This window comes from Argopecten irradians, chromosome 2 (genome assembly GCF_041381155.1).
Source record: "Argopecten irradians isolate NY chromosome 2, Ai_NY, whole genome shotgun sequence".
Classification (NCBI taxonomy): Eukaryota; Metazoa; Mollusca; class Bivalvia; order Pectinida; family Pectinidae; genus Argopecten; species Argopecten irradians.
This window is the reverse complement of record NC_091135.1, coordinates 69,782,314-69,791,553: the sequence shown is the minus strand read 5'-3', so window position 1 is coordinate 69,791,553 and position 9,240 is coordinate 69,782,314.

Below are 9,240 nucleotides of genomic sequence, written 5' to 3'. Positions count from 1 at the left end.
AAAGGTCAGTACATTGAGGAGAGGGGAGAAGTAGAAATAAAGGTCAGTACATTGAGGAGAGGGGAGAAGTAGAAATAAAGGTCAGTACATTGAGGAGAGGGGAGAAGTAGAAATAAAGGTTAGTACATTGAGGAGAGGGGAGAAGTAGAAATAAAGGTGAGAACATTGAGGAGAGGGGAGAAAGTAGAAATAAAGGTGATTACTTTGAGGAGAGGGGAGAAGTAGAAATAAAGGTGAGAACATTGAGGAGAGGGGAGAAGTAGAAATAAAGGTTAGTACATTGAGGAGAGGGGAGAAGTAGAAATAAAGGTTAGTACATTGAGGAGAGGGGAGAAGTAGATATAAAGGTGAGAACATTGAGGAGAGGGGAGAAGTAGAAATAAAGGTTAGTACATTGAGGAGAGGGGAGAAGTAGAAATAAAGGTTAGTACATTGAGGAGAGGGGAGAAGTAGATATAAAGGTGAGAACATTGAGGAGAGGGGAGAAGTAGATATAAAGGTGAGAACATTGAGGAGAGGGGAGAAGTAGAAATAAAGGTTAGTACATTGAGGAGAGGGGAGAAGTAGAAATAAAGGTGAGTACATTGAGGAGAGGGGAGAAGTAGAAATAAAGGTTAGAACATTGAGGAGAGGGGAGAAGTAGATATAAAGGTGAGTACATTGAGGAGAGGGGAGAAGTAGATATAAAGGTAAATTGAGGAGAGGGGAGAAGTAGATATAAAGGTGAGAACATTGAGGAGAGGGGAGAAGTAGATATAAAGGTGAGAACATTGAGGAGAGGGAGAGAAGTAGAAATAAAGGTGAGTACATTGAGGAGAGGGGAGAAGTAGAAATAAAGGTGAGTACATTGAGGAGAGGGGAGAAGTAGAAATAAAGGTGAGTACATTGAGGAGAGGGGAGAAGTAGAAATAAAGGTGAGTACATTGAGGAGAGGGGAGAAGTAGAAATAAAGGTCAGTACATTGAGGAGAGGGGAGAAGTAGAAATAAAGGTGAGAACATTGAGGAGAGGGGAGAAGTAGAAATAAAGGTGAGTACATTGAGGAGAGGGGAGAAGTAGAAATAAAGGTTAGTACATTGAGGAGAGGGGAGAAGTAGAAATAAAGGTGAGTACATTGAGGAGAGGGGAGAAGTAGAAATAAAGGTGAGTACATTGAGGAGAGGGGAGAAGTAGAAATAAAGGTGAGTACATTGAGGAGAGGGGAGAAGTAGAAATAAAGGTGAGTACATTGAGGAGAGGGGAGAAGTAGAAATAAAGGTTAGTACATTGAGGAGAGGGGAGAAGTAGAAATAAAGGTGAGAACATTGAGGAGAGGGGAGAAGTAGAAATAAAGGTTAGTACATTGAGGAGAGGGGAGAAGTAGAAATAAAGGTGAGAACATTGAGGAGAGGGGAGAAGTAGAAATAAAGGTTGAGTACATTGAGGAGAGGGGAGAAGTAGAAATAAAGGTGAGTACATTGAGGAGAGGGGAGAAGTAGAAATAAAGGTGAGTACATTGAGGAGAGGGGAGAAGTAGAAATAAAGGTGAGAACATTGAGGAGAGGGGAGAAGTAGAAATAAAGGTGAGTACATTGAGGAGAGGGGAGAAGTAGATATAAAGGTGAGAACATTGAGGAGAGGGGAGAAGTAGAAATAAAGGTGAGAACATTGAGGAGAGGGGAGAAGTAGATATAAAGGTGAGAACATTGAGGAGAGGGGAGAAGTAGATATAAAGGTGAGAACATTGAGGAGAGGGGAGAAGTAGAAATAAAGGTTAGTACATTGAGGAGAGGAGTAGATGACATGTGAGGAGAGGGAGAAGTAGAAATAAAGGTTAGAACATTGAGGAGAGGGAGAAGTAGAAATAAAGGTTAGTACATTGAGGAGAGGGAGAAGTAGATATAAAGGTGAGTACATTGAGGAGAGGGGAGAAGTAGAAATAAAGGTTAGTACATTGAGGAGAGGGGAGAAGTAGAAATAAAGGTTAGTACATTGAGGAGAGGGGAGAAGTAGATATAAAGGTTAGTACATTGAGGAGAGGGGAGAAGTAGAAATAAAGGTTAGTACATTGAGGAGAGGGGAGAAGTAGAAATAAAGGTGAGTAACATTGAGGAGAGGGGAGAAGTAGAAATAAAGGTTAGTACATTGAGGAGAGGGGAGAAGTAGAAATAAAGGTTAGTACATTGAGGAGAGGGGAGAAGTAGAAATAAAGGTTAGTACATTGAGGAGAGGGGAGAAGTAGATATAAAGGTGAGAACATTGAGGAGAGGGGAGAAGTAGAAATAAAGGTTAGTACATTGAGGAGAGGGGAGAAGTAGATATAAAGGTTAGTACATTGAGGAGAGGGAAGAAGTAGATATAAAGGTGAGTACATTGAGGAGAGGGGAGAAGTAGATATAAAGGTTAGTACATTGAGGAGAGGGGAGAAGTAGAAATAAAGGTCAGTACATTGAGGAGAGGGGAGAAGTAGATATAAAGGTGAGAACATTGAGGAGAGGGGAGAAGTAGAAAATAAAGGTTAGTACATTGAGGAGAGGGGAGAAGTAGAATAAAGGTTAGTACATTGAGGAGAGGGGAGAAGTAGAAATAAAGGTTAGTACATTGAGGAGAGGGGAGAAGTAGAAATAAAGGTTATACATTGAGGAGAGGGGAGAAGTAGATATAAAGGTCAGTACATTGAGGAGAGGGGAGAAGTAGAAATAAAGGTTAGTACATTGAGGAGAGGGGAGAAGTAGAAATAAAGGTGTAGTACATTGAGGAGAGGGGAGAAGTAGAAATAAAGGTAGTACATAATGAGGAGAGGGGAGAAGTAGAAATAAAGGTTAGTACATTGAGGAGAGGGGAGAAGTAGATATAAAGGTCAGTACATTGAGGAGAGGGGAGAAGTAGAAATAAAGGTTAGTACATTGAGGAGAGGGGAGAAGTAGATATAAAGGTGAGAACATTGAGGAGAGGGGAGAAGTAGAAATAAAGGTTAGTACATTGAGGAGAGGGGAGAAGTAGAAATAAAGGTTAGTACATTGAGGAGAGGGGAGAAGTAGAAATAAAGGTTAATACATTGAGGAGAGGGGAGAAGTAGATATAAAGGTCAGTACATTGAGGAGAGGGGAGAAGTAGAAATAAAGGTTAGTACATTGAGGAGAGGGGAGAAGTAGAAATAAAGGTTAGTACATTGAGGAGAGGGGAGAAGTAGAAATAAAGGTTAGTACATTGAGGAGAGGGGAGAAGTAGAAATAAAGGTCAGTACATTGAGGAGAGGGGAGAAGTAGAAATAAAGGTGAGAACATTGAGGAGAGGGGAGAAGTAGAAATAAAGGTTAGTACATTGAGGAGAGGGGAGAAGTAGAAATAAAGGTTGTACATTGAGGAGAGGGGAGAAGTAGAAATAAAGGTTAGTACATTGAGGAGAGGGGAGAAGTAGAAATAAAGTTAGAACATTGAGGAGAGGGGAGAAGTAGAAATAAAGGTTAGTACATTGAGGAGAGGGGAGAAGTAGAAATAAAGGTGAGAACATTGAGGAGAGGGGAGAAGTAGATATAAAGGTGAGAACATTGAGGAGAGGGGAGAAGTAGAAATAAAGGTTAGTACATTGAGGAGAGGGGAGAAGTAGAAATAAAGGTGAGAACATTGAGGAGAGGGGAGAAGTAGAAATAAAGGTTAGTACATTGAGGAGAGGGGAGAAGTAGAAATAAAGGTTAGTACATTGAGGAGAGGGGAGAAGTAGAAATAAAGGTGAGAACATTGAGGAGAGGGGAGAAGTAGAAATAAAGGTTAGTACATGAGGAAGGGAGAAGTAGAATAAAGGTAACATTGAGGAGAGGGGAGAAGTAGAAATAAAGGTTAGTACATTGAGGAGAGGGAGAAGTAGAAATAAAGGTCAGTACATTGAGGAGAGGGGAGAAGTAGAAATAAAGGTCAGTACATTGAGGAGAGGGGAGAAGTAGAAATAAAGGTTAGTACATTGAGGAGAGGGGAGAAGTAGAAATAAAGGTGAGTACATTGAGGAGAGGGGAGAAGTAGAAATAAAGGTCAGTACATTGAGGAGAGGGGAGAAGTAGAAATAAAGGTGAGAACATTGAGGAGAGGGGAGAAGTAGATATAAAGGTCAGTACATTGAGGAGAGGGGAGAAGTAGAAATAAAGGTTAGTACATTGAGGAGAGGGGAGAAGTAGAAATAAAGGTTAGTACATTGAGGAGAGGGGAGAAGTAGAAATAAAGGTTAGTACATTGAGGAGAGGGGAGAAGTAGAAATAAAGGTTAGACATTGAGGAGAGGGGAGAAGTAGAAATAAAGGTTAGAACATTGAGGAGAGGGGAGAAGTAGAAATAAAGGTGAGAACATTGAGGAGAGGGGAGAAGTAGAAATAAAGGTAGAACATTGAGGAGAGGGGAGAAGTAGAAATAAAGGTTAGTACATTGAGGAGAGGGGAGAAGTAGAAATAAAGGTTAGAACATTGAGGAGAGGGGGAGAAGTAGAAATAAAGGTTGAACATTGAGGAGAGGGGAGAAGTAGATATAAAGGTTAGTACATTGAGGAGAGGGGAGAAGTAGAAATAAAGGTTAGTACATTGAGGAGAGGGGAGAAGTAGAAATAAAGGTTAGTACATTGAGGAGAGGGGAGAAGTAGAAATAAAGGTTAGTACATTGAGGAGAGGGGAGAAGTAGAAATAAAGGTTAGAACATTGAGGAGAGGGGAGAAGTAGATATAAAGGTGAGAACATTGAGGAGAGGGGAGAAGTAGATATAAAGGTGAGAACATTGAGGAGAGGGGAGAAGTAGATATAAAGGTGAGAACATTGAGGAGAGGGGAGAAGTAGATTAAAGGTTAGTACATTGAGGAGAGGGAGAAGTAGAAATAAAGGTTAGTACATTGAGGAGAGGGGAGAAGTAGAAATAAAGGTTAGTACATTGAGGAGAGGGGAGAAGTAGAAATAAAGGTTAGTACATTGAGGAGAGGGGAGAAGTAGAAATAAAGGTTAGTACATTGAGGAGAGGGAGAAGTAGATATAAAGGTTAGTACATTGAGGAGAGGGGAGAAGTAGAAATAAAGGTTAGTACATTGAGGAGAGGGGAGAAGTAGAAATAAAGGTGAGAACATTGAGGAGAGGGGAGAAGTAGAAATAAAGGTTAGAACATTGAGGAGAGGGGAGAAGTAGAAATAAAGGTTAGTACATTGAGGAGAGGGGAGAAGTAGAAATAAAAGGTAGTACATTGAGGAGAGGGGAGAAGTAGAAATAAAGGTTAGTACATTGAGGAGAGGGAGAAGTAGAAATAAAGTTCAGTACATTGAGGAGAGGGGAGAAGTAGAAATAAAGGTTAGTACATTGAGGAGAGGGGAGAAGTAGAAATAAAGGTTAGTACATTGAGGAGAGGGGAGAAGTAGAAATAAAAGGTTAGTACATTGAGGAGAGGGGAGAAGTAGAAATAAAGGTTAGTACATTGAGGAGAGGGGAGAAGTAGAAATAAAGGTCAGTACATTGAGGAGAGGGGAGAAGTAGAAATAAAGGTTAGTACATTGAGGAGAGGGGAGAAGTAGATATAAAGGTGAGAACATTGAGGAGAGGGGAGAAGTAGAAATAAAGGTTAGTACATTGAGGAGAGGGGAGAAGTAGATATAAAGGTGAGTACATTGAGGAGAGGGGAGAAGTAGAAATAAAGGTTAGTACATTGAGGAGAGGGGAGAAGTAGATATAAAGGTTAGTACATTGAGGAGAGGGAGAAGTAGATAATAAAAGGTGAGAACATTGTGGAGAGGGGAGAAGTAGGTAGAACATAAAGGTTAGTACATTGAGGAGAGGGGAGAAGTAGAAATAAAGGTTAGTACATTGAGGAGAGGGGAGAAGTAGAAATAAAGGTGAGAACATTGAGGAGAGGGGAGAAGTAGAAATAAAGGTGAGTACATTGAGGAGAGGGGAGAAGTAGAAATAAAGGTGAGAACATTGAGGAGAGGGGAGAAGTAGAAATAAAGGTAAGAACATTGAGGAGAGGGGAGAAGTAGAAATAAAGGTCAGTACATTGAGGAGAGGGGAGAAGTAGAAATAAAGGTTAGTACATTGAGGAGAGGGAGAAGTAGATATAAAGGTTAGTACATTGAGGAGAGGGGAGAAGTAGAAATAAAGGTTAGTACATTGAGGAGAGGGGAGAAGTAGATATAAAGGTGAGAACATTGAGGAGAGGGGAGAAGTAGAAATAAAGGTTAGTACATTGAGGAGAGGGGAGAAGTAGAAATAAAGTAATACAATGTGGAGGAAATAAATATAAAGGTTAGTACATTGAGGAGAGGGGAGAAGTAGAAATAAAGGTGAGAACATTGAGGAGAGGGGAGAAGTAGAAATAAAGGTTAGTACATTGAGGAGAGGGGAGAAGTAGAAATAAAGGTTAGTACATTGAGGAGAGGGAGAAGTAGATATAAAGGTGAGTACATTGAGGAGAGGGGAGAAGTAGAAATAAAGGTTAGTACATTGAGGAGAGGGGAGAAGTAGAAATAAAGGTGAGAACATTGAGGAGAGGGGAGAAGTAGAAATAAAGGTTAGTACATTGAGGAGAGGGGAGAAGTAGATATAAATGTGAGAACATTGAGGAGAGGGGAGAAGTAGAAATAAAGGTGAGAACATTGAGGAGAGGGGAGAAGTAGATATAAAGGTGAGTACATTGAGGAGAGGGGAGAAGTAGAAATAAAGGTTAGTACATTGAGGAGAGGGGAGAAGTAGAAATAAAGGTTAGTACATTGAGGAGAGGGGAGAAGTAGAAATAAAGGTCAGTACATTGAGGAGAGGGGAGAAGTAGATATAAAGGTTAGTACATTGAGGAGAGGGGAGAAGTAGAAATAAAGGTCAGTACATTGAGGAGAGGGGAGAAGTAGAAATAAAGGTTAGTACATTGAGGAGAGGGGAGAAGTAGAAATAAAGGTTAGTACATAGAGGAGAGGGGAGAAGTAGATATAAAGGTGAGAACATTGAGGAGAGGGGAGAAGTAGAAATAAAGGTTAGTACATTGAGGAGAGGGGAGAAGTAGATATAAAGGTGAGAACATTGAGGAGAGGGGAGAAGTAGAAATAAAGGTTAGTACATTGAGGAGAGGGGAGAAGTAGAAATAAAGGTTAGTACATTGAGGAGAGGGGGAGAAGTAGAAATAAAGGTTAGTACATTGAGGAGAGGGGAGAAGTAGAAATAAAGGTCAGTACATTGAGGAGAGGGGAGAAGTAGAAATAAAGGTTAGTACATTGAGGAGAGGGGAGAAGTAGAAATAAAGGTTAGTACATAGAGGAGAGGGGAGAAGTAGAAATAAAGGTTAGTACATTGAGGAGAGGGGAGAAGTAGAAATAAAGGTTAGTACATTGAGGAGAGGGGAGAAGTAGAAATAAAGGTTAGTACATTGAGGAGAGGGGAGAAGTAGAAATAAAGGTGAGAACATTGAGGAGAGGGGAGAAGTAGAAATAAAGGTTAGTACATTGAGGAGAGGGGAGAAGTAGAAATAAAGGTGAGAACATTGAGGAGAGGGGAGAAGTAGAAATATAAAGGTGAGAACATTGAGGAGAGGGGAGAAGTAGAAATAAAGGTTAGTACATTGAGGAGAGGGGAGAAGTAGAAATAAAGGTGAGAACATTGAGGAGAGGGGAGAAGTAGAAATAAAGGTGAGAACATTGAGGAGAGGGAGAGAAGTAGAAATAAAGGTTAGTACATTGAGGAGAGGAGGAGAAGTAGAATAAAGGTTAGTACATTGAGGAGAGGGGAGAAGTAGATATAAAGGTTAGTACATTGAGGAGAGGGGAGAAGTAGAAATAAAGGTGAGTACATTGAGGAGAGGGGAGAAGTAGAAATAAAGGTTAGTACATTGAGGAGAGGAGGGGAGAAGTAGAAATAAAAGGTTAGTAACATTGAGGAGAGGGGAGAAGTAGAAATAAAGGTGAGAAGTACATTGAGGAGAGGGGGAGAAGTAGAAATAAAGGTTAGTACATTGAGGAGAGGGGAGAAGTAGAATATAAAGGTAGAACATGAGGAGAGGGGAGAAGTAGAAATAAAGGTGAGAACATTGAGGAGAGGGGAGAAGTAGAAATAAAGGTAGTAATTGAGGAGAGGGGTAAGTGAAATAAAGGTAGTACATTGAGGAGAGGGGAGAAGTAGAAATAAAGGTTAGTACATTGAGGAGAGGGGAGAAGTAGAAATAAAGGTTGTACATTGAGGAGAGGGGAGAAGTAGAATAAAGGTTAGTACATTGAGGAGAGGGGAGAGAAGTAGAAATAAAGGTTAGTACATTGAGGAGAGGGGAGAAGTAGAAATAAAGGTCAGTACATTGAGGAGAGGGGAGAAGTAGAAATAAAGGTTAGAACATTGAGGAGAGGGGAGAAGTAGAAATAAAGGTTAGTACATTGAGGAGAGGGGAGAAGTAGAAATAAAGGTTAGTACATTGAGGAGAGGGGAGAAAGTAGAAATAAAGGTGAGAACATTGAGGAGAGGGGAGAAGTAGAAATAAAGGTTAGTACATTGAGGAGAGGGGAGAAGTAGATATAAAGGTTAGTACATTGAGGAGAGAGGGGAGAAGTAGAAATAAAGGTTAGTACATTGAGGAGAGGGGGAGAAGTAGAAATAAAGGTTAGTACATTGAGGAGAGGGGAGAAGTAGAAATAAAGGTTAGAACATTGAGGAGAGGGGAGAAGTAGAAATAAAGGTTAGTACATTGAGGAGAGGGGAGAAGTAGAAATAAAGGTGAGAACATTGAGGAGAGGGGAGAAGTAGAAATAAAGGTTAGTACATTGAGGAGAGGGGAGAAGTAGAATAAAGTTGAGAACATTGAGGAGAGGGGTGAAGTAGATATAAAGGTCAGTACTACATTGAGAGAGGAGAGAGAGGTAGAAATAAAGGTTAGTACATTGAGGAAAGGGGAGAAGTAGAAATAAAGGTTAGTACATAGAGGAGAGGGGAGAAGTAGAAATAAAGGTTAGTACATTGAGGAGAGGGGAGAAGTAGATATAAAGGTGAGAACATTGAGGAGAGGGGAGAAGTAGAAATAAAGGTTAGTACATTGAGGAGAGGGGAGAAGTAGAAATAAAGGTGAGTACATTGAGGAGAGGGGAGAAGTAGAAATAAAGGTGAGTACATTGAGGAGAGGGGAGAAGTAGAAATAAAGGTGAGAACATTGAGGAGAGGGGAGAAGTAGAAATAAAGGTGAGAACATTGAGGAGAGGGGAGAAGTAGAAATAAAGGTTAGTACATTGAGGAGAGGGGAGAAGTAGAAATAAAGGTCAGTACATTGAGGAGAGGGAGA